A 20,970-nucleotide genomic window follows, 5' to 3' on the forward strand; every position below is an offset into this window, starting at 1 on the left:
GTGTTTTTTAATTCTTGGTTGAAGTTTTTACCAATGACTTATTCTAATAATTGCATTGTAATAGGCGAGAGAAGAAAATGGAGAAAGCTTCGTTAAGTTAACTAGCATTTTCCATGTGCGGCTAAGTTTCCAGCCGTCGTCTCTATTCATGTTGTTCCTATGTTGATTAATCTCTATCACTTCTCTCGCCATCCTTTGGAAATAATGTTCGGTTCTTGTTAACACATTGGTCTTATCGAAATCAATGATGTGTACCCGTTTGTGGCAATGCTCTACGACTACTGACTGCTTGATCTGGAGATCCCTTTCATGTTCCTACATGCGGCACTCGATGTTATGTTCCAGTTTGATCATTTTAGACTCCCTTTTGTTATTCTGTTGTCTTGTCAGACTTTATGCAATATACGAGAACGAACCAAATATGAACCGGACTTTTGTTTCAGAACATTTATTGATACAGTACAGTGTCCTCTTTTATTCAAACATTTTTCGAACATTTCTATTTCTTCGTCAAAGTGATCAAAGTGAGCTCCCACTTCTTTGAGTGGCGCAAATATGTGGTAGTCACACGGCGACAGATCGGGATTGTAGGACCGATGTTACAAATGATGGTTTGGATGCTTTCTGATCTTCCGTCAAGAGGCGACTGGCAAAATTTTTTGTGCCAGTCGTTGACTTGGGTCCTTGAAACCGTTTTTCAGCGAACTATGCAGTTAGTCGACATAAAATGTCGACAGATTTTACGCCCTCTCGGGAAAAAATTTATTAATAATGCGTTGCTCAACAAACGAGTTGGTCTCTTGCTCAGACATGATACTATTAACAGACTCTGAATCGAATATCTTAATGTTAATATGTTGTTCTAGTATGTTGCCAAATGTGTTATTTAAAAAGATATGATAATGAAAAAATGTTAAAAACGAACTTTAAAGCTAAAGACAATAACTTTAACAAAAAAATTTGTTTTAAAAATTCTTTTTATTCTAAATTACAGCTTATTTATCAACAAATATTGAATATTAATGATTATTTATGGACAAATTATCCGAACTTTGAGAACCTCATGAAGACGTACGGTACAACATTTTACAATTAAGACTTTCGCTTTAGAATCGAACGAAGAATGTCGCTACGCGTATATTATCCGCTAATTTCTGAACATCCTGTATATAAAGACGTCACGTTATTAACTTCACCTAGGAAGCATAAAAAAGAAAAGTCGGGTTAATATTTGATTCGCCCTCGTATGTAGGATTATGATCCCCATTGTTTCATATAATTTACCGTTCTATAGTTATTTTGTCTTATCTTGAAACTCTAACAATTTTCAAACGGAATTATTTATAATCTCCCCTCCAAATTCTCATATTACGTTTTATACATAGCATAGTGAAATAACTTCGAAGTATATATATATTTATTTTCTTTAGTTATTGCGTTCTCTATTAGCTCAGAATTCATCTTTTGCTTTTATTTTCGTTATTTATTTTGTTATTATTATTAGATGCGGTAAAAGTAATATCATAATGTGAATTACAATTTGTTCAATGATTGCCTTTAAAATTATAAAGTTTGTAGTTTGGATTTGGCGATCTGACCGGCCACTTCAACTGGTCAAAAAGGTAGACTAGTGTCCGGAAATAGATGTTTAAAAATCATTATCTTTGCCCGAGCTGTATGACCAGTGCTGTTGGTGCTAACAATGCTCGAGACCCAATTTTGCAACTTGTGGCAAAAAAGTAGTGCAGAAAAAAATAAGGGCCAATTAATTTTTCACTGCCAATGCCGCACCAAATAGTCGTTTAGAGGGGATTTCATGTGAATTCTGAGTATCTCAGAAACGCAAAATTTGATTATACACAACCCTGTAAGTGGAAATGGGATTTGTCGTTCATTATAATTTTGGATACGAAATCATCGTCTTCTTGCACTATGTTAAGCAGAGCATGGGAGTAAATTAACCTGCTGATTTGATGGTTAACAGGCTGCAATTGGTGATTTGGACTTTTTACGGAAACATCTTCAGCTGTTTTACCAAAACTCAACGTAACGACCGCTGATGTCAAATTGTGTGTATCATTGTCTCGTAGAAGTTTGTGGACTCTCTCGAACGTCCTCTTGCCAAACGTTTCATCAACGTTTAATTATTCAAAAAGACAATGACGAAATTCACGCAGCGTTAAAACAACAGACAAAATTGGTGAAATAAGTAACAATAATTTAGCCTTTTTCAGGTGTGTGGCGCTCCATTGCTTTTTCAACTAATTCTAATCTGTCTAGAACATAAATGTCAAAATACAATGATATTTGAAGCTATTTACAAAAGTTATGACATTATTCTTACCAAATTAAGGTACTAAGTACTAATTTCATTATCAAAATTCTCTATTTTATACGAGATGCTTAACCAAACGTTTAATTATTCGAAAAGACAATGACGAAATTTACGCAGCGTTAAAACAACAGACAAAATTGGTGAAATAAGTAAATCTATTCCGCCTTTTTCAGGTGTGGCACTCCATCGCTTTTTCAACTATTCTAATTTGTCTACAACATAAATGTCAAAATACAATGATATTTGACGCTATTTGTAAAAGTTATGACATTAGTTCTTGCCAAATTAAAGTACTAAGTACCAATTTCATTATCAAAATTCTCTCTGCAATTATTTCTCAGTGAACCAAAAGTTGTTGCCATCGTTAATTTGTGATACATGCTATACACCCCGCAATAATTTTATTAAGTCAAATATTTTATCAATGTTCTTTCTCTTTTTCTTGTAAGCTTCTAGCATGTACAGGGTGGGTCAAATTGAGCACTTTTAACGGGAAACTCCTATTTCTATAAATGATACAGGAAAAATGATATCACTGGCTCGATTTTTATAAGAAACTTAATGGCGAAAACCGCACGTCGATATCTCTTACGGAAATACAGATGTTTCTCAAAAAAGTGCATTTTCGAAAAGTCGTCATAACTTTTTTCTTATTGATAAATCTTTCTGTCTGTGAAAACATTTCCAAAGTAACTTTAAGGTAGAATTCGATGGAATAAGTTAGCTTTCCCTCAAAGCAATATTTTAGCAGTTATTGATATAAAAATGATTTTTTTAAATGGACCATTCTATATATTTTTGCTAATTCGACGAGAGCATAAAATTTCCTTTCCAAAAATATGCACACTTGATATTTCGTACAAGTCTTCTTTGAAATATACAAGTTTAAAACTTATATGTGCAGATTTTGAAAAAGTAGGCTTTGGAAATAAAAGAAAAACGAGACTATATTTATATGGCAACAAATTCTATAGTAAATGTTCAAAATGTCCCCAAAATGGTTTGTGTTATCGACATCTTTTTATAAGCTCAATGGGCCTAAGTGTTGCAAAAGCGTTCACAACTGCGGCTTCTAATTGCTGTTGCGAATTTATTGGCTGTTTATAGATAACATCTTTCAATCTACCCCAAAGGAAAAAATGCGTAGGTGTTAGGTCCGGTGACCAAGCCGCCTAGCGCATAGAATCTTGATTACCTAACCAACAATCACCAAAAGCTGCGGTTAATAAATTGGTGACAATAGTAGCATTGTGAGGCGGTGCACCATCATGTTGAAAAAATACATTTAGCAGGTGCGCTAGAAGTATATCGTCAACAACAGGTTCGATTTGTTGCCTAAATATATTTAAATATTTTATTTCTGCTGTGCACCAGTACTACTCACATACGCTTCATTTCTCCAAATACAATTTAAAGAAAAATTGCGTTCTTCGTCACATTTTCCCAAGAACCATTGGCAAAAATTCATGCGGCGTTCAAGATTTCCTGGTCTGAGGTAATGGACTTTGCTAGTTCTGTATGGCTTAAATCAGAATTTTTTAAAAATCCACCTAGCTTTGGTTCTTGGAATTACCATGGTTACACTTAATTGCGGCGTTGATATCTGTGGATTATTTTCCATTGCCCCTAAAACTACTACTTCTTCTAATTCCCCGTCTTCATTCGGTATATACATTTTTAATCTTTTCTTTTTGAATTGGCCGCTAATTTGTAGATTATATTACAATCTTCTAAAAATATCATTAAAAGGTTGCCTCTCTGGATATCATTCATGATCAGAGTGTATAAAACACACTATCATGTCCCATTTTTCATAATTTTTATATGACATTATTTTGAAAGTTGATGACAACTAAGTAATACTCTAACGTTAAGCGCTAACACTTACAACCTGTATGTCTGAAACCGTAAGAGATATCGATATGCGGTTTTCGCCATTAAGTTTCTTATAAAAATCGAGCCTCAGACATTGATATCATTTTTCCTCTATCTCTTATAGAAAGAGGAGTTTCCTTTTAAAAGTGTCTAATTTGGCACACCTGTACACTATATTCTCCTCCCTCCAGTCCTTTTTCATTATTTATGAGTCATTTGCCTGCTTAGTTTTATGGAATATTTTCACTTTTCTCTTCTTCACAATTCTTAATTCTCAAATTTATGTATATTTCCGCAAACTGGATTCATGAAATGGAAAACTCCTTATGCTATCATCCTTGTCTTGCTCTTACATTTTTATTAATCTTACATAATTAGGTTATTTCTTCATGATTCATCCATTCATTACCCCTATTTTGCTGTTTTGGTTCTTTTATCTCTCTTATCATATCTTGTACATCCATATTTTTCCTTTCTCCCATTATTTCTTATTTTCCCTTAATATTCCACCTCTTCATTTCTCTCTTAGTTCAGACTTTTTACTATTTTTTAACAACTTCTTTCTGCGCCTCTTTCTTTTAGTATCAAAATCACTCTCCTTGGTGGGTATCTCGTATCTGTACATCTCTGTATTCTGACCTGCGCGCGACAGCGTAAGGTTATGCGCCCGTATCGTCTCCTTAGGGGATTATAACCTATATCCACAAGGACAGTTATTTACCTGTATTTCACTCTATTCCAATACATAGTTTTATTTATATCAATGTCACACACACTTTATAGTAGTTATTTACGATTTGTGACCTAGATTCTACTCACAATACTTTACAAATGAACGCCAAGAAAGGCGGTATAATTAAATACAAAATAATATATATCAAAGTGCGTATTTTGATATTAATTCTTTAACTCATTATTGTTGCAGAAATTTGTTTTTGTTTCAAAATGTACTAAATGTACAAATTTTACAGTTTGTGATTTTGCTTTTTTCAAAATAAGAACAAATAAACTGTTGGAGAGCTTTATATGTTGAAAAATTCAAATGTTTTCAGAATAAGAAGATTAACAAGAAATACAACCAATTTGATTATAATCCTGTTTTGAACTCAATACATAAAACCTCATAACAAATTATAAATGCTGCCTTTTCCTGTCACTTAAACCGTGAAATACCCACGCCCTGCACCATTTTGATGCAATTTTCGAACCGGCTGAGCACAAAAACCGATATCCGCTTATAAACTCCTCGCGTGGGAGTTTATAAGCCGACAAAATAACGAAACCATGTGGAATTATAAAAACAAAAAAAATAAAAACTAGATTTTTTGTGTTTGAAAAACCCACATATGAAAACTTTTTATATGACTTTTTTGTGCCCTTTCAGGAGTTAAAATTAAAAACGAACAATGGAGCTTAAAATCTGCCTCAAACCGATTCCCTTGATAAAATTATCACATAATTTCTTTCATAATTTACATAATACGGTACCGGGACTTTATTAAAGATCGGAACAATGATGGTGAATGAAATTTATTGGGTTTACTCACGCTTGTTAAATGGAAATAAAGATTTTGGTCATAATTTGATTTTATCTCGATATTAATTAATTAATATAAATGAAATTAAATAGTTTATACGTATTTCTCCTTCAAATTGATCGACTTTAACATACTTAAACGCGAAATTACGATCCCAACGGTTCGTTACGTTTATGGTCTAGTTTATGGCGGCGTTAATCTCAAAATAGAGAGATAAAATTTTGCACTAAACCTTTATTGAATTGTTTCAATTGAAATTGTTTTTTATTATGTAATTTACCAAATAAGTGAATTTCCAATAATTAGGTTATAATTGCCATTATCTTTTGTGTCATTACGAATAAATTGAAACACAATTGGGTCAAGTTGTACTCAATGAGATGACATAACATTTCAATTTAACCAATTGGAATAAAAATCGATTCAAACTCAATAAGTAACCAATGAATACCTCGATTGTTTATGAAGTAAAATGATTTTAAAATTCTTTTACTTACCGTTTTAACGAAGCAAAAAACACTTAATTTTCAACGAGAATCAAGAAGAGTTCTTTGATTATAATCGATTTTTTAAAATGTAATTCGCGTAAAGATTTGGGTTATTCATCGACTTCGCGACGCGATTTATTTTTTTTATAAAAGGGTTTTCTTCGTCGCGAAATGGAAATCGGTTTTTTGTAAAAGGACCGTCGTTACGGGAGGAGCAGAAGGAAAATGTGACGACCTCGGTGCGGGTCCGTTCGGTTCTAACCCCGCGCCCTCCCCGTGAGCGAGCTGTTCTATTGATTTTTCGGGTCGGCTCCGGAGCGCAACCCGAAAGGAGTACGTCAAAAAAGAAACCCGCGTAACACGAAAACGTTACCCTACTACGCAAAAAAAGGGAAATACAACAAAATCGAAAAGCCCTTTTATCTTTCACCTCAAAAAAATTATAATTTTGAAAGTTAGATGTTAAATAAATGCGAAACTTTTTTAGGAAAAAGTATTTCGGAGATACAATCATTCAACGAATATTTCGAAATTCACGATTAATATGACACTTAAATGACGTCCGGAATGATAAAAAGTGGAGAAAAAATTTTTTTGGTCGAGTGTTGAAAAGAACGTCATGTTTAAATTTTGTGCACATTCCGATCACACATTCCCCACAGTTTCGCGTTGACAGCGTTTATTATTAAATACGGAACCTGGCTACGGATGGAATTTACGGAAACAATTCGCGAAAGGCGCGTTATTAAATTGTAACGAATTTCATGTTGTCTCCTCGTCTTTTCGAAGATCTCTATCCCCCTATTGCGTGAGTGTAAGTACTAAATGTTGTTAAAAGAAAAAATAAAGAAGCTAAAAATTTTATTTATAATATTTAGGTTATAAATATTATTCAATAGTAATTCGGGATATTGTGTGAAATAGCGCTTAAAATTTGTCTTATAGACCAACTATTAATTTTTATCTTAATTCTTAAAGCTATATGCTTATTGAGAGTCTATCCATTGATGTCTTCTAGTTTTCTTCTCACGCAGTATGCTTTACTTTTATACGCAACACACTATACAAGATGACATGATTCTCTTCTCTTCAGTCTTCGGACGAGGTGTTGGTTGTCCAACTGTTGAAGATCCTTAGCGTTGTCGTGGAAATGAAGTTTAGCATCATGCTTTTTTTCTTAAAACAGTTCAAAATAATTATTCAATAGAGTAAACCGGGATAATTGTGAAATAGCTCTTAAAATTAGTCTTATAGACCAATTATTAATTTTTATCTTAATTCTTAAAGCTATATGCTTATTGATAGTCTATCCATTGATGTCTTCTAGTTTTGTTCTCACGCAGAATGCTCTACTTTTATACGCAACACACTATACAAGACAACATGGTTCTCTTCTCTTCAGTCTTCGAACGTGGTGTTGGTTGTCCAGCTGTTGAAGATCCTCAGCATTGTCGTGGAAACGAAGTTTAGCTTCACTCTTTTTTTTTTCTTTCTTAAAACAGGTTAAAATAATTATTCAATAGTAATTCGGGATATTGTGTGAAATAGCGTTTAAAACTTGTCTTATAGACCAACTATTAATTTTTATATTAATTCTTAAAGCTATATGCTTATTGAGAGTCTATCCATTGATGTCTTCTAGTTTTCTTCTCACGCAGTGTACTCTGTTTTTTGTACGCAAAACGCTATACAAGATGACATGGTTCTCTTCTCTTCAGTCTTCGGACGTGATGTTGGTTGTCCAGCTGTTGAAGATCCTTAGCGTTGTCGTAGAAATGAAGTTTAGCATCATGCTTTTCAACCAACCTTTTAAATTCTTCTTTTTACGATTGGAATTCGGAGGTCTATGTACAATACCACTCAAAAATGTATCATAGTTTGATAAATTTGGCATAACTTTTTTGTGGTTACAATATTTCTCAGCTTTATTAGAAAACTGCTTTATGGCCGCAAGAATAACAAAATTTGAGGTCGACTTTCGGACATATGAAACGATACTTTAATTTTTCCACATTTTGAAATATTTTCAAATTTATTTTTCTGTATTTACTCATATGGGAAGATGAGAGAACACTCGTGATTTGACTGATGCGATGCAGACGGCGATCGTAAAAGGCCGTCGTCAGAAGATGACACAGACGCAGTTTTCGATCACCCAGCAGCATTGCCAACTCAAAATACGTCTAGGAGGTAGATACGATTCTAAAAGTTGGTAGTTTCCAATTAATCACACTATGGAAAGTAGTAGTTTCACTACTTTTAGATGTTACTAGAGCAGAGCAATATAAGTTGCATAATTTTTACTGTTTCTAATATTAGATATTATACTGAAAATATACTATAAATATATCTAAGTTTTATTTCATTTTATGTAAAAATAATTAGTTTTATTTAATTATCCATTTTAAAATAGGGAATTTATATATTAATTTAAGGCCCACTTTTACCACCTCTTGATAAATTTAACCGATAGATAAATTGGCGCTCTTAGCCAATGAGAGCGCTTAAAACCGCTGTAACCATGGTAATTATCTATCGGTTAAATTTATCAAGAGGTGGTAAAAGTGGGCCTAAGTTGGTTAGTTTACAAGAATTAATTTTGTAACATTAATTACTTCAGCAATTTGAGGAGAGTTTCTATGATAATTAGAAAAAGTGGAATAAACTTATAACCAATACTTAACAACCTTGCCTACTCGAGAATCTTGCAGTTTTGCAGGATAAAATAAGAAAAAAGTAAAGTAAATGTAAATTCTTTAAAAGAATCCATGCTTTGATTGAATAATTTATAGTGGTCTTCAGTAGGCTGTTCTTGTAAGTTGATAAATCGTTTTGTATGTAGCAGTCCTTGCAATGTATCAGTGGACAATTTGTTTCTATTGCAAGTTTTTAATAAATTAACGACAGTAAACTACAGTAAACAGTCTTTCCACATTCGCACTGCTGTGTGGAAGTGCAAGTAATTTCCTCACAAATTGGCTTTTAAAGGATACAGTATCGCCTTTTTTCATTAGAGAAATATCATGCCAGAAGTTTTCAACTCTAATATTTTTCTCAATTGTAAAAGGAAGAGTTGTGTTTCTTAATAAATGACAAAATGACAGCTTTTGTTAGGTTAAGTCGGTAGAGACGGCAGAAACCTGTAACTTTCTTTATTATCTACTAGATTCGCTTATCATAAAAGGGTAAAAACACAGCAACTGGTAAAAAAAACAAGGTATTAAAATTTTTCTATTCTCTTTTTTTTTTTAAGATCTTAAAAAGTTGGTAGATATTTCTTACAAGGTAGTAAATTTGAGAAAGACACTAAAAGTTGGTAGATCTACCGAAAAGTTAGTAGAGTTGGCAACACTATTGAACTGCTATCCACAGTTTTTAAGAACTGGCGAACTCAGGGAGGCTTTGCGACGAAGAAATGTCCAGGAACACCAAGAGTTACTACTCGCCTCGAAGAGAGAAATGCCGTACGGCTGAGCAGGAGCAATCCCAGGCTCAGCGCAATGGACATTAGACGTGAATTGTGACACGCAGGGAGAGTGCAAGCGATCTGGTGACGATCAAGAGAAGGCTAAATGCTGCTGAATTGTTGGGCGACGACCAATGAAGAAACCATTCGTGTCGGCCAAAAATAGGAAAGCACACGTGGAGTGGACGAAGCCTTAACTCAACTGAGGTCAAGGTTCAACTAGTTGTTCCGACAGCAGTGGGAGCAGGTCATCTGGAGCAACGAGAGCAAGTTTCTGCTGTTTGGAACTGATGGCATATCCCTCTGGCACCCGCTTCCATCCCAAGTACCAATTGCCCACCATGAAGCATGGCGTAGGAAGCGTCATGGTGTGGGGGTGTTTCAGGGCCATCGGCACGGCTCCTCTCATCCGCATTCCGGGAATAATGGAATTCTAGAGAATGCTCTGCTTTCCTGTACATACATGCAAAAACATGCGGGTTGGATGTTCCAACTGGACAACATCAACTGGTTCACACGGCGTTGACTCGATTCCTGCCCCGTCGATGCGAGGCCGTCGTCGACAACAAGTGATATCCTACTAAGTCACTAAGTATTAAGTTGGTGTACACATAAAATTTTTGGATTTGTCATTTTGCGTTATTTTGTTACGCTACAGTACCAAAAGAGATTATTATTTATTTTATTCTCTTTATTACAATGTTAGATGCCGAGAAATCTTAAAAGAATAACTGACAAGGCACAATGGACCGGAGAGGATATGACCCATCCAATTGAGGCTGTCAATAACAGTGTAGTCAAAGACAAGCAGCCAAGAGATATGGAATTCCTTTTAGCACCTTTCAGCAACGATTTAAAATACTTGGACAAGGTGGTCCCAGCATGGGAAAAAAGTCCGCTTTTTCTATACACAAAGAAACCGAAATTGCTAGGCATACTAAAACACTAGCAAAATTGTATTACGGTCTGACACCAATGGACTTACGAAAACTGGTTTTTGAATATGCTGAGCAGTTACCGACCCCACACAGATTCAACAAAGAAAATCGCCTTGCAAGAAACCTGAAGAAACGAGCCTTAATCGTTTAAAAGGATTTAAAAGTTTATGGAACAATATAATTTCGTTCTGCATACAATTTACAACATGGACGAGACGGGATTTACAACCGTCCAAGAAACAGGTATGATATTAGCACCAAAAGGGCAAAAGAAAATCGGTTTAACGACATCTGTAGAAAAAGGGAAAACAACGTCTGTTATCTGCTGTATGAATGCTGCTGATGGATTTGCGCCACCTATGTTTATTTATGCTGCTCAACGTATAACTCCTCTTCTTGAAGGAAATGGACCTCCAGGATCGATTTATGCTTGCTCTCAAAACGGTTGGACTAATGAAGAACTTTTTACAAAACGGTTCAAACATTTTAATGAAATGGGAACCCCTTCTCGTACTAGATAACCATGGTAGCAATATAAATGAAGAGGTATACGAATATTGTAGACAAAATAATATATTCATGGTATCTATACCGCGACATACATCCCATCGGCTACAGCCATTAGATGTTGTGTTTATGGGCCCCTTAAACGTGCTTACAATGTGGAGTGCGATCTTCAAATGAAAAATAGACCTGGCGAACCTACCACAGTTTATAAGAATGCAGAATTATTTAATAAGGCATATTCAAAGATAGCAACAATTTCGAAAAGTGTATCGGGATTTTCGACAACGAGTATTTATCCAATAAATCCATGTTAATGTTATTTCTGATGAAAATTTTCCATTGGATGCTGAAGATGAAGGACCATTAGTTGACAATCTGCAGCCCTTGATTGCTGACAGACGTCAACTTCACGTAGAGCAAGCATGATTGTGCCTGCAGATTGTGCAAATCAAGAAATAGCGACAAATAAAACATCTGTGATCGTGTTTAAAGAGTTGTCCGCTATTCCAGAACCAAGGGGTATTTCTTTAGAAGTAAGAAGAAAACAACATTCAGTTATATTAACGGATTCAGGGCAGAAGTCTATACTTGAGAAAAAAGACTACGCCAACAAAGACTAAAAATACAAGCTCCTGCAAAAAGAAGAATACTATCAGAGATCACTAGAGTTTCATCTAGCAAAAAGATTGCTAGCAATTTTATCGGAGTACCTACGTAACATAATATCGAGAAACAAACATATGAGCATCAAAAGTAAGGTCAGACTATACAAAACATGGATAAGACCCATCATGACATACACCGGAGAAACAGAAGCGGGTCAACATCGTTAGACGGGCCAAAAAGTCAAAAGAAGTTGTTACAGAGACTAATTAATGGTGAGAGTAACCTATTTTGCGGGATGTTTTGCACATTAAAATTAAATTAGTGCGTTTTATTTTAATACAATTACGTAAGTTTGAGTTCGAATGTTTCGAGTAAACGAGTAATTTTTTTGTTCAGAGGTTGAGTTTTAAAAGCAAAAAACGATTTAAAACCGCTTCGCCGCTCGTTCGTACGTTTTTTGTTTTTTCATCTCCACTATTTCTTCGCCACACAATAAAGTAAAGAGGGGATGCGTGGAAGTTGATTCGCTAATAACGCATTTTAGTTGATATTCGGGCATCTAAGGGTGATAAAGTAGTTGTGAAAATTAAAACCTATTAAGTGATAAATACATGTTATATTTGTGCTAAGTGTTATGTGATGTGTGTTAGTGACATTAGTGATGTTGGGATCATCGGATTGCTATTTCATGGATGTTAAAAGGTATAGTATTACTTCATTTTTTTGTCACAATAAATTAATTTATCATTTCTTTTCAGCTGAGCTTCGAAGTAAAATCCAAGGAAAACAACATTCATTCGGTGAGTCGTTTTCAAATGTATTAATTTTTAATTTTTTCCAAAACATATCTTGATAATTCGCAATTTGAGCGGTGTAACATTTCGGGATAAAACCTTTTTGAACGCTATTCATTGGATTTGCTTGACACATTTTGTGCTGTGGCACCCGCGAAGACCATCGGAGTACTGGATGTGTTGACCTCCTAAGGTCAACATCGCAAGATAGACCATAATGACGCACATATTAGTATATACAGAAAGCCCTAAGTTAAAAGAAAAGAAAAAGAGAAGAGGTTAACTTGGGGGTTGAATATTATATTCACAATTCGTGCAAAAAATTTTATTATGAGCCTTAGGATAATCCCAACAGTTCTTTTAATAGCTTACCGATAAGAATGTTTCTAAAATGTTTTAAACAAAACTCTAAGTAGTAATATTATAGACTTCTCCTGGCCATTTTCAAACAATATACTGTTAGCATAATAAGTATCCTTTTTATTATTAAAATTATTTTTCTACATTTACATTTATAATATAGTTTCAAGTTATTAAACCAGTAAAAAAATAGGATACGAATAGTTTGCTGATTTAAAATCGAGTTACACAAGTTCATAGGACTGATAAGAAATAGGCCGACTAACAATGAAAATCCCGAATGAATGTTGATTGAGAACATCAATATCGACCATTCATTTCACGATCGTCAGTCCGATTAGAATGCTTGAAAATGTACGGAAATTGGGAAGGATGGGCTTTCGACGAACTTCCCACACAACAAATCCAACTTCCAATATTCACCCATTTGTTGCATATAAACGAGTAAAGGTATATATAGCAATGAGAAAAAAAAATCGTGTTAGGCAAAATACCTCAAAAATTGGATTGAATTTGAAAAATATAAAGGAGATAACGCGCTTTTTGAATCAACGGATTAGTCGTAATCGATTAATCTGAGATCAAAATGTTTTAAAAAATGACTTTCAAATCGGCGTAAAACATTTGAATTAACTTTAGATTATTGATTTTACGTTCACAATTAAACCGTTAAAATGAATGTCTCCGTTAAATTTAGTACCGCAACCGGCTTCCATTTATTGGCAAATAAAGGTCTCAAATTCGTTGTAATAATTCACTAAATTATTTTAAATGATATTTAAGTGTATTCAAATTTGGCGCGTACTTTTAGTTTTAAGTAATACGCACTTTAAATACGTTATAAAACTGATAATGATACGATACGTTATGTATATTTGCCTTACTTTCGCTAGTTATCTTTAGCTTCCCGCACAAAGTTTTGCCTTTTGTGAATATTTATTTATATTTTGCGATTAATTTGATTGGGTTGATTAATTAAGTTAATTGAGGCATAATCTATACCAAACTAAGAGGTTCGCTTGCATGTAAAAATCACTGATCACCGATGATCAGCAGATCTCCTCGAGGTACCATGATTTTGTTCTAAAAATTGTACTGAACTTGGCGTTTATATGTAGCGCAGTTTGGCAGAAAGATTATTAGCAGTTGGACTCCTCTCTCCCAACTTATGTCAGATGCAGACTTTTGTTATATACTATTAGATTTCGTCATCTTGGAATCTACGTCCATCTGGAATCTACCCCGATTTTCAATTGAGCTGAAGGCTAAACTGGAAGCATCAAAAGAAAATTTCCTCAACTATTTTTTATTTTTCCGGAAAATCAATGTTCTCCAATGATTGGCGTATTTTGAGGTGAATATGGTTCCAAATCGATTTAATGTTATGCCATTAATTCACCTGTCGTTTTCAATACCACATACGCAAAGAAAATTCCTTAATAATTTTCCATTTTCTTCAGCAAATCGATCTGTTTTCTACGATATACTCTACTAAAACAACTTCCCTCCATTAACGTGAAAAACATTTTCAAAAAGTCAGCACTTTGCAGCAAATACTAATATCAAAATAAAACTGTAGTGCAGCACATTTTAATTATCTCATCATGCCAATGTGTTTCTACTGGTCTAAAGTAGAAGCGAATATCTTCTGTTAATATAAAATCATTCTAGCATCACCAGCAACAGTCAGGTTGCCATTTTAAATGTAGTAAGTTAGGGTGATCCCCAGGTGGCGGTTAGGGGAATACCTTCAATATAATCGCCGGCAATGTTAGGCACTTATCTCAGCGTGACACAAATTTTTGTATATCTTCTTCGTAAAAGATGCGATCCAAACTTTTAAAATACTGCCTTATTTCATATTGAAGTTCATCGACGTCTAGAGCCCTAAAAAACTATGATAAGTCTAGCCTTCCTGTTCACTGAAGATCTTACAAGAAAGCATGGGTAACTGCAGTTATTTTTCAAGACTGGTTCAAAAACTGTTTTGTATTTGAGCAAAAGTACTGCAAGAAGAATAAGATTTTACTATTGATAGACAACGCTCCTGGCCACCCTCAAACATTAAATGAACTGCAGCCTGACATTCGCGTGGAATTTTTACCAGCAAATATCACTTCTATACGTCAACCTATGGATTAGTGTATTTAAATTAAATTATTTAAAACAAACTTTTTTGACAATGTATAGCGACAGTAGATAATAAAGAAGGCAAAGATTGCTAGATTGGAAGTAAAATCAAAAGATGTAAATAAACTCCTTTCTTCGTATGATAGATCTCTGACCAACGAAGATCTGTTAACCTTGAAACACCCGAAGAAGTCAACAGTGAAGGTAATAATATTGAACAATCTGAAGGTTTGACAACGAAAATACTTCTACAAGCGTTTGGGCACCTTTACAAATCAATGGCCCTCTTTGAAAAACATGATGGTAACTTTGAAAGAAGTTTAAAAGTTAATGCAAACTTGTTTCATCTTGTTCCAAGCAAGGTAAAGCAAGATGTTTCATCTTGCTTGGAACAAGATGAAACGAGTTGTTTGTATACGTGCATTTACCCTGTGAAGCGTATACAAACGATATGTAAAGAGAGAATGATGAAAAACGAATTGCGATTTCTACGACTGCTGATTTGTCAAAAGCCATATGTAAACCTTTGCAAAAAACTTTATTCTTTGGGTAGTAACGAGCCAAAAAAACAAACTATACATGAATTGAAGCAACTATTGTTCAAATTTCACAATTAAAAGAATCAACAAGTTTTCAAACAATCATAGATGGGTGAGAAGAAAAATGAAAGTAAGTTAAAAAAGAAAAATGTGACAAACATTGATAATAACAATCGAATCTCATACAATGTAGCTCGACAGAAATAACAAAAAGAATGACGAAAGAACCGCAATGGACAGGTAATCATGTAATTGCTCAGAGAATCGAAAAGGCCAATGGACTTTATAATTGTCGACATACTCTACAGTGGAAAGTACTGCGTTTTAAGACGTTTTAATTTAGCACCTCCAAACGCCAATTATAAATACAGTTTTAAATCTGAAAAATATTTCCAGACGTCACTAATGCCCCAAAACATATGACAAAGTGAAGGCAAAAGTAATGGACTTAATCGACCAATGCGAATGATTATGTTGCACGACCAATGTATGGACAAATCCATCAAAGCCGTGGTCACTACACACTGAGTTTGACAAGTCATTTCATAATAGGATCACAAAGATTGAAAGCTATATTGGAAGCTACTACACTGGAAGAAGACCACACCGGCGAAAAAAATTTTTATATTCGTGCAATGCAGGAAATATGGGTTGTGCAACGCGTATAAAACAGCGATAAAAAGGTGCAGAGAAATCACTCACTTTCGAAGGGGTGAACAAGCGACCACAAAACTGACAGATTGTCAAAATCAATGCGGATTCACTCTTTACTACAAGACATAGAAATCCTGTGGAATAGCATGTACCTAATGTTGCAACGATTGGTTGAACAAAAAAGTGCATTAGTAAGAGTAGTCATGTTTTTTTACTTTGTGATGAATACAGTATTATTAAAATCCTTGGATTTTATTTTATTTACCCTTAAAAAACGTTTCAGTTTTACTTTTTCAAAAGCCGAATTTCAGTTTCAGTTTAGACAGTAAATATCGATTTCGGTCGGACACTAAGTTAAGTAGAGTAGATTAGTATTTTTTATCTTTAAGGCCTACTGATAGCATATCCCACAACTGATTAATGCATTCTGCACTTATGAAGCAAACCAGTTGAAATTTGATTTTGGAGTTCTTGAAAATCTTCCCATGAATAATAATTAACAATAAAAATATTTTCAAATTTGAAAATCCGGGTTAAGTGACAAAGTTAAGTTCCTCAAGCATCAGTACTTCGCCCGCTTTTGTTCTCATATTGCACTTTTCAATTTATTAAGCTTCTTGAATATTATAAAATCAATATGTATATGAAGGTAATAATTACCTTAAGACAGCATTTCTTTACGATATAATAGCAGAGTCATGAATTACAAGAATTTAAATATAAACAAGTAATAAAAACAAGCAGAATCTATTTTGAGGATAAAAAGCTATGTTGTAATTTAATAATTATATTAATAAATCATCAGTCAATGATTTTATAACGGGTTCAAAAAATTTAAAACGGCTGTTTATGATGTATGTTTGTTGTTCATGAATAAAGTAGTATACTACATAATCTTTATTCTTGTAAATAGAAACAATTTATATGGGACTTATTAAAAATGGAATTATTATATAGTACGCGTGATAAGTAACACCCCCTGTATAATTTCAAAACGGTTGGAGATATCGCCATGAGCCAAAACAGGTCGATTATTTTTTTTATTAGCCTAAATATTTTAACATAAAAAATTGTTTATCATTTTTAGTTTTTCCTGAAAATGGGTTAACTTTGTTTTTCGCAGGACAAGCATCCAGATATTACATGGTTCAATATCTTACCCATTCTATCAAAAATCTTAGAAAACCGAAAATCACCGAAAATAACATCCTTCCACCTTAACAGTCTGGGTTCCGCCCTGGCTTCAGTTGCACCACTGCACTTCTGAATGTCTTACTGCACTTGTCTTATTGGACTTTTCAAAAGCATTTGACACGTTAAATCACGAAGCTTTATTTTCGATATTACATTATATAGGGTTATCTAAGTCAGCCATCTCTTTGCTCAAATGTTACCTTTGTAATCGATTTCAGTGCGTGACATAATGGTTCATACTCAGATTTTTTAGGTGTTGTGTCGGGTGTATCTCAGGGTTCTGTCCTCGGGCCTTTTATACGTTTCAGCTTTGCTCCTGCTTAAAATATTGTTATTATCATATGTATGCTGACGCATATAGCTTTAAATCTGATGAAGTGAATATAGCAGTGGATAGGATAAATACTGACTTGGACAATTTAGCAGTATATGCTTCTAGGCTCCGTCTAACGGTTAACCTTTCCAAATCCTGAGTGGTTATTTTTGGGCCCAGCGGTGGCAGAGTGATAGATGACTTTGACCTTTCTCAAACAACTTTCATTTAGTACTGTAAGGCGCCAGTCCACCAACTTCCTTTGAAACTCGCAATCTCGGTGTTATTATGGACTCTCCTTTGAGATTCAAGAAATATATTAGTAGGCTTATTACCTCGGCATACTCCGCTCTGAAGCTACTCTATAACAATCGACATATGCTGACTTACTACTAGCAGTGCTCTCTATTTTCAATTTTGGCAATGCTGTTTATAACTCATGCATTGATGTCAGCGGGTTTCAAAATGCGAGTCTTCGTTGCATATTTGGCATTAGAAAATACGAGAGTCGCGACGTAGAGTATTACATTCTGCATCTTTATTTCATAGAATTATTTTGCATAAATCTCCTCCTTACCTTTATAATAAAATTACGTTTAGAACCGGTGTCCACAGCTTTAACATTAGACACAGGCATACTTTAACAATACCTAAACATCGCCAAAGTAGAAAATTTTAAAAGATCCTACTTTTATGCTGTGTCTGGTGTTTATAACTCAATCCGACATGATATTAAGCTTTGGAGTGAGCAGCGTTTCAAGCTTAAACTTAAGGAGCACTTGCTGGCTCGGCAGGCGATAGCAATGGGTAAACCTTTCCAAGTGTTTTGGCGGGGAATGATTTTGTTTTTTTCTTTATCAATAATGTTTAGTTATTGGCCTTCTATTTCATTTAAGTTTTTTTTTGTTTTTCCACACGAAAACATAACTTTTGTCATCAACACTACCATAAATGATTGATGCATTATGAGATCAAAAATGAAAATAAAAATAATATAATAAATAAAATAAGGCGATGTTACAAGAAAGAAGTTTAATTCGTCGTTGGGTAAATCGTTGCCGGAGTCGTTTCATTCCAGAGGTACAAAATGAAATTTTAAAGTTTCATGAGACGGGCTCGCTGCGTTATCGCCCCCCAGCCGAAGGCGCCCCCTCACGAAGATCCACACCTTTCCCGGTTCGAGGACTCTCCAATCCTTCAGAACGAAAATAACCGCGTTGACTAGAATTTTATTTCCCTAAGGCTGTCGTCAGCACATCTACAGACATCCACTTCTACCAATCTCGTTTGCCAACTCCAAAAACGAATTCTTATTATTACTTTATTGTTATTCAAAAAAAATTTATCTTCGGAATAATTCGATTGGATTCTTAATTTTTTTAGTCTTATTAGAAAATAATTTGATTTTTGTTTTACATTTTTTACTGATTTTCTAGAATTTCCAGAGACAAAGGCCATTTGTTACTGAACATAGAGGGTAATAAATTCATTCCGCTCCAAATTGTCGGGAAAGGGTCCCAGTTTCTACTCACTCTGTGTTATTTGGTGGTCAGAGAGTGGTTTGCACATATCTCGACCCGTTTCCAGGAGCAAATTGCTCTGTGCTTTAATAATAATTGCACCCGGTTGAAACACGTTTAAAGCACGACAGGACGTCAAATATTTACAACCGCCTGAAACGCAAACCGTTTTCGTAGTATTTACTTTATTACTCCCAAAATGCTATAATTAAAACATCATTTTGAATGAATTATTTCAAGCAACACGAAATTTGAAATGAATAAAATATGAAATTGATTATTTAGAAATTTTCTTCGTTCTAGTTTTTGTTGCTTTGGCGGCAGGTATTGGAAAACGATTCATCAATGTCAAAAGCGATCGTAAGTCTTTAGACCATTGCATACAGCTTTATTCCGGGTTTCAAGATTGATTAATGGAGGTTTTTATGGATGCAAATTGCAGTGTTAATTTTTTTTTGTAAAGTTAAGGGTGAAAAAGGTAAAAATATGAACCAAAAAGTTCTTAATTGTTTTAAAACAAAATTATTTGGGGGAAAACTGTATACTTTAAACGTTCCTTTTTTAACCCTTTTTTTAACGAAGCGTATAAAAATTATATTTTATAACCCTTTAAAAGATTTAATTTGAAATTAACGGAACATCACATAAAAAAATCAATACTTCTTGGTTATTTATTAAGAAATTAAATGTATTTGTAAAATAGCAATTAAAATTAGTGTTAAAAATCGATTGTAAGTGGGTTGATAATCAATAAAACCACCGTCTAGTTTGGTTAAGTTCATTGCACTTTAACCGAATGAAACGAATCAATACTAATTACGTTAATTAAACTTACCGTTTTCATTTAAAAAAGGCGATCCGACGATTTTCGCTGGAAAAACACCGATTTTTATAGCTTTTATAGACGATGATTTAAATTTTGTAGTAAAGCGAAGTGTTTGACCCACTTTGACAGATGACGCAAACTTGAAGGGACTAAAGTTACTAGAACTAAATAATCAATAATGCCAACCTAAAAATGAAATGATTAATTTCTAGATTTTTTTTTAATAAAAATCTAAGATTATACAGAATGTATCTGAATTGCTTGTCCAAACTTCACCAACGTGATATATGGAACAAAACTGTACAAAAAGTTCTTATAAACATGTGACCTGAAATGCTTCCTTAAAAAGTTCAAAAATTGTTATTAATCAGTAACAATTTTTATTAAAACAAGAACAAATTTCACATCGTTTGTTTAGTATTTTGTTATTGTTAAACGTTAAAATAAGTGGTCAAAATATTCTCCTTCCACCGAACTTGCATGGTTTCAACTGTTGGAAAATATTGTCTTGGGATTAAATGGAAAACAGGCCACAACAGCATTGTTCATAGATCTTACAAAAGCCTTTGATAGTGTACATGATTCAATCCTTTTGACCAAGTTGGAGAGACTTGACTTTAGAAGTGTTAGCTTGTCATGGATGAAATCCTATCTATCAGGGAGGTTACAATGTGTAGTTGCCCACAATGAACAGGGTACAGAAATAAGATCAGCTTGGAAGGAAGTCAAGCTGGGAGTACCTCAGAGTTCCATATTGGCTCCTCTATTGTTCCTCCTGTATATGAATGACTTACCACGTGTAAGGAACAACATTACGATAATGTTTGCATATGATACAACGACCGTGGCGAGGTGTAGCACTGATTATGAAATCCAGAAATCACTTA

At 34.1% G+C, this 20,970-nt stretch overlaps 1 protein-coding gene across 3 annotated transcripts in view; it reads right to left on the bottom strand.

Moving 5' to 3' along the window:
• LOC111418519 (protein Fe65 homolog) overlaps window positions 1-20,234 on the bottom strand; it is a 112,342-nt gene extending 92,108 nt beyond the window's left edge. For 2 of the 3 annotated variants that reach the window (XM_071200662.1, XM_071200660.1), the window contains exon 1: window positions 20,093-20,234. The gene's annotated coding sequence lies outside the window, so the exon portion shown is untranslated. Of the gene's footprint in view, window positions 1-6,245; window positions 6,503-20,092 lie in introns of those variants that run through there. The other variant, XM_071200661.1, reaches the window with a different exon arrangement.
• Between the last annotated feature and the right edge of the window lie 736 nt (window positions 20,235-20,970).

This window comes from Onthophagus taurus, chromosome 11 (assembly GCF_036711975.1).
Source record: "Onthophagus taurus isolate NC chromosome 11, IU_Otau_3.0, whole genome shotgun sequence".
NCBI lineage: Eukaryota > Metazoa > Arthropoda > Insecta > Coleoptera > Scarabaeidae > Onthophagus > Onthophagus taurus.